Source organism: Eulemur rufifrons, chromosome 30 (assembly GCF_041146395.1).
Source record: "Eulemur rufifrons isolate Redbay chromosome 30, OSU_ERuf_1, whole genome shotgun sequence".
NCBI classification, from domain to species: domain Eukaryota; kingdom Metazoa; phylum Chordata; class Mammalia; order Primates; family Lemuridae; genus Eulemur; species Eulemur rufifrons.
Window position 1 is genome coordinate 121,268,641 of NC_091012.1, and position 6,279 is coordinate 121,274,919.

Here is a 6,279-nt window from a genome sequence, read left to right on the forward strand (position 1 = left end):
AATAGATCTCTTAAAAGGAATTAATCATATTGGTCATCCCAGGCCTGCAAAGATTGCTAACGCCTAATCAGAATGTTGCATCCCATTTGTCTTTTGACTGCATGTCTTAACATAACCTTAAAAAGTCCCCGGATTTTGTGGAGGGTAAACTTTGTCCATTTTCCTATATGATAACAGGATGTCGTCTTGGAAAGACGAGATGTTGAAAGTCCAGGGTCCTAATTTAGAATAGTGAGTATCTTCAAGTGTCTAACAAATTTGCCTCACCGTAAGATTCACCTAAGATATTTCTTAAAAACTCAAGCTCTGAGTTCCTCTCCTAGAGATCCCTAAAGATTTTTATTCAGTAGGCTCTGAGTGGGCCCCTTAATGTATTTTTAAAAAGCTCTCCAGTTGATTCTTATGAAAACCCAAGTTTGAGAAACACTACTCTAAACTAATGTATTTCACTCTAACTAGGTTTGGGACATGCAGGAACTGCCACCAGTAAGCTCTGCTCCTTGGAGGTGACCTGTGTAAAAAGTCTACAAAATATCCAACTACAAAGAAGTAGCTAGAATAGTTATATCCCTATCCAGGTTGGCTCAGTCTGACAGACTCAGGTTTCAGTTCTCAACTCTTGATATTTCAATCACCTGGAAAACTAAAAAAAAAAAAAAAAAAAATTCCAATGCATAAGATCAAACACCAGAGGGAATTATTTAATTGGTATGCAGTAGGGACTCAATATTTTTATTTTTTATGCCTCCTATGTGGTTCTAAAATAAAACTATATTTGAGAACCAGTGAAATTGAGTTACACAATAGTCAGTTGCAAATTTAGCTAATGTGCTTCTTAAAGAGCGTGGGTTTAACAGCAATTTCACCATTCCATATGATGTAAAAGAGAAGAGCTCAAATTCCAATCCTTATTCTTCCCCCAAGATTTAGGTAAATTTTCATCTGTGATGTGTGGTGTGGATGGAATAGGTTTGGACTTAATTTTTTTCTTGATCATCTTTGACTAAATTTCCCTGTGGTAAATTTTTGTTCTCTATGCTCTTCCTTAATATTTTTTCCTTTATGTCTGTGTAGGTATCCAAATTAAATGTAGAATTCAGCCTCTTTCCTCACTTTCTTCAATAAAACTTTATTAAACTAAAGCATACTGGACTAAGAGGAGGTTAAAGGAATAGTTTGTTGTCTAACAACATATATGTGTGTGTGTGTGTATATTTTTTATATATATATATATATATATATATATATATTCTTTACTGAATGGTCCTAAAACACTCAGCTACTCTGCTATATTACCTAGATATTTCAACTCTTCCCCTATCTTAGGAGTGGCAAATTAAACATGGAAAACCAAATCTTGAGTTGCCCTGTTGCTTTAAATATGATTAGCTCAAAACACCATTGCATGATATGTAGAAAGTCTGAATATTTCCATAAAGCTCCCCACGTCCAGTCTACTCTTATGTACTTCTGACCATACATTCCATTTTCTTTCCAATTGGTTCAGGTGATGATAATCTAAAAAGTCATTCATGCTTTCCCTGTTCTGCATCACGCTGAATGAGACATAGAACTCAGTTCTTTCCTTTGTCCGCACAAAAGACCATTGGATAGCAAAATTTATTGAAATATGGAGCACATGGGGGGATTTGCAGAGCCACAGTGCAAAAGTAGAATAATGGAATATCTGTTCTATAGAAAAGTCTTTCCATAATTTCTCCAACTCAAGGTTCAATTTTCCAAGTTTGTAGCAGATAGAATACTGCAAACATTGTCCCTGTGGTAAATAAGTTTAACCCAAATATACTTTATTTTATATGTATGTGTATATATACACACATATATGTATATATAAAGTGTCCCAAAATTTGCCGTACATAGGGAAAATAGGAAATTGTAGCTAAATGTACCATTATTTACAAAATATTCATAATAAAATTTTACAAATTTGTTTCTTTGTATGGACCAAGTTTTGGTTTAAGAGTAGGCAGAGCATGACATGAAGCTAGCCTGAGTTGATCAACACATTGTTGCAAATGTTTTGTTTCCTGATTTCAGTGATCTACTTCCTTGGACCTGTGTCTCTAATATTGTTTCCCATTCTTCACCCATTGCTTTCTCAACTCTGAATATATCTGTTGAATGCTGAAATTTTTTAATCATCCTTTGCCCATTGCTCAGCATGTAAGTTTCCATTCACTGTCATTGTTCCACCCTTACCATTAGGCTGCCCAGATCTCTCCTGGAGCTGCACACTAAATCCAGCTGTCTGCAGACACTTTAAATGTAGTACATAAAAACACAGCATTAACTTTTCCTCAACCAAATTTTTTTCTTTCTTGATTATTTTACATCATATTTAGTTATACTACCATCTACCCAATCATTCCAGCTACATACCTGAGACTCATCTTTTTTCAGCTTTATTGAAGCATTATTGACAAATAAAAAGTATATATATTTAAGGTGTACAATTTGATGTTTTGCTAAATACATTGCGAAATAATCTCTGCAATCATATCATTTGGCAAAATTCGACACTCATGTTTAAATCTCCTCAACAAAGTAAAAATAGAAGGAAATTACCTCAACAAGATAAAGGCCAAATATGAATAAACCACAGCTAACATCATGGTGGTGAAAAACTGAAAGCTTTTCCTCTAAAATTACAAACATAACAAAGTGTGCCTGCTCTCACCACTTCTGTTCAACGTAGTCCTGGAAGACCTAGCCAGAGCAATTAGGTAATAAAAAGAAAATAAAAAGTATCTGAATTGGAAAGGAACATGAGACTCATCTATCAATCTCTTTTTTTCTCAAGTCTGACATCTTATTTGTTGTAATATTCTGTCATTTCACCCTATAAATATTTTTTGAATAAGCTCCCTTCTATTCATCTTAAGAACAATTTTTTATTTCAGATTTTAATCTAACCCATCACTGTTACAATAACTTCCTCAGTAGGTTTGTTAGGTGAGCAATCAGTAATTAACACCCCCCCAAACTATATGTACCCACCCTATAAAAAGCCACCTATAAAAATCCACCAATGTGATCTATCTAAAAAGCAATATTCCAAATAATTAAGCTCCTTAAAATGCTTCTATGGGTCTTAATTACTCATAGAATAGGTTACAAAATTTTTGAAACACCATATAATTTGACCCTACCTCCTTTTCTGGCCTATCACTGGCCATTCCCTATTTCAGACACTGATAACACAGAGTGGCCATTGTTTCCTTCATACATTAGGTAATTTTGCTTTACAAAGTCTTTTATTATAATGTACAAATGGCCAAGAATATCCTCTTCCTGATTTCTACCTCATCTCTTTTCTAACAGCATTCCCACAGCTAATGCCTACTCATACCATGACTCTGTATACACATTAATTTTTTTCTGAATTCCTCACCTTAAATGATGTTATATGACTCTTCTAGGCATCCAATGATATCATGTGCATATATCTATTATTGCATTTACTATGTTGTTTTATTATTTTTCTTTTTATCTTCAGTGTTTGTCACAATAAATTGTAATTGCCACTCAATGCTTGTTGATTGCAAACGTCTTTAAGAAAATGAAAAACAGAGAAAGAGAGAAAAGGAAGGAAGGAAAGAAAGATGGAAAACATATAGGAACAAAGGAAGGAATTTTTATAGGTTATTTTTGACATTTGAGTCTCTTCTTTCTTATTTGTAAGGTTTCTTTTCATTCTTAGATTCTACCATTTGGGGGGGATAGAAGAAACTCTGACAATGGATTGACATTTTGCTTTTTGTCCCACAAATATCTTATGTCCACATATGTCAGATGGTTTGATACAAACCTTGTATATGGTAGATTTCTCTCCACTGTTAAAAATTTGTATTCAAAAACACTGATTTCTAAGATCAGGACTTTCCCAACTATTACTTTTCTCTGGTCCCTTGATTGAAAAGCAGTAATGCTTTTTATGGCAGGTAGATTTGCTTCTTAAATTTATTGTCCAGCTATATTCCACTTTAACTTGCAAATTGGGCAATGTGTTTGCAAAGAGAGATTTTTCTAGTCCTCACAGTTCTGTAGCCAGGTCTTCTTTTATTCAGGAGGTAGTGCAGCAGTCCCTTGCGGCCAGAGTGAGGGAAAGTTTAACGCTAAGGGCTTCTGTTTCATGTCTCAAGCCTCCACCCTTACAAAATATGCAGTCTCACAGCTTATTTATTGCCATCTGCAGCCTTTATTATACATTTTTCTATCTTCACAGGCACATATAAATAAAACAGCAGATAAAAAAGTAAAATGGCATGATAGATAATTTAAATGAAAAAATAAAATAAGGAATTCTGAGAGTGGAAATGGCACATAAACACTTATTTCTATATTTTGAAGAATCCAATTATATATTCTGTTTTTATACCATATATAATATAAAATTATAAACCTGCTTTAAATATGAAAAAAACAATGAAATTTCAGCATCAAGGCTGGCTATCATTCTATAGTGCATTTTGCCCACCCTCAAGATTGCTTCAGAGATGACCCAAGAAAAGGTATTCCTACCAACCATGGCTATTTCTGGTCTCCAGACACTTCTTTGAAGATTCTATAGTCCAGAATCTATTTATTTGAGGAATCCAAGAAATTAAGCTCCACAAACTGAAAAAACTATCACTGTATTTATGCTGCATAATTTCCATTAAATATCTTACTCAAGCCAGCTTTCACTTACCCAGATTTCAAAGGATTATAAAATAATTCTGATAATTAAAAATTCCCTAAGTACTGCAAGCTTATCTACTTTCAAATTTTGTGAGCAAGCTTCAGAAAGAAATTCATTAATACTATTTATTTTTAGTTTTGATTAATGAACAGTTCCACAGTGATGGAAGAAACAGCAATGAAATCACCTCAAGACAAAGAACATAATAGGGTATGAAAATTTCTTAATTAGGTAATAGTGAACTCTACCACACTTAATAATCTTATTGACTGTCCAGGTTTTATGAGAACTGGAGGCAATCAGAAACTAGTATACTCTTTTGTTTTCAAATTAAATGTTTTTTTTTTACCTCAGTCAATAACTAAATCTTTTAATTTTTTTGACTTCAGCACCTTTTCCCAATATTTATTCTTTCTATGAAGAAATACATACTCCTTTTTCTCCAACCAAAATAAAACCCTCTTTTATTCAGAAAATCAATTTGGATCTCAGCACCCTGAATGAAATGAAGTGGTCTCCTTTTACATAAGGCTGTATCTCTCTATCATTTGCCATCCATCCATCTATCTATTAATTTACTTAAGATATGACTATATATTCAAGACCTGCTATATGTCAGGCAATAAAAAGGAGACAGCAAACTTCTGAGGCAAAGGGCCAGATAACATATATTTTAGGCTTTATAGCCATATAATCTTTGTCACAGCTATTCAACTCTTTCTTTGTAGTATAAAATCAGTTATAGATAATGTGTAAATCAATGGGCATGATTGTGTTCCAATAAAATTTTACTTACAAAAACAGGTGGTAGGTTGGATTTGACCCACAAGAGGTAGTTTGCTGAGCCCTGGGCTATAAAATATACACTACATGGTATATTGTAAGAAATACAATCATAGGGATGTAAGTGATAATAGGAAAATTTAAGAAAATTTTGAAAAGCAAAGCTTTTGAAAGTTGTTAAAAATCCCAGCCATCTGGATATAGGGCTGTTGAGGTAGTGTATTCATATTTCAGCCAGAATTACAGAAAAAAGACAGAGAGCGAGAGTGAGAACAATAGAACAACAGTAGGAGAGCGAGAAAGAGCAACACATGCAGGAGGGGTGGATATTGGTGGACATAAGAATACTGTGTTTTTTTGCAAAAGTTAAAATTAATATATCATATACCTTTTTAAATAAGAACAGAACAATAAACATTCATTTTTGTTTTAGAAAAAAATAACCCCAACATATAATCCAGTATGCTATGATAATGGAAATATTATTTAACCAAAAACAGTATATTTCAGAAAGAATAAATATATGCATATATATATAATAATACATTGGAAAAGTAATTGACTATTTAAAATAGTTTGAAGGGCAATATTTTGTGTATGACAAATAGTTTGCTCCTAAATCAATTTTCATAAAAGGCATTTCAGGGAAAATTTTTAGGTCAAAATCCTCTGATTTTACATTTACAAAAATGAATACATAAAATTTAATTTGAAATGCTGTTTTTTAAAAAAGTTCAAATAACGCCAAAACATTTACAGCCAAATAACACAGGATTATAAGATTTGATGCAGAT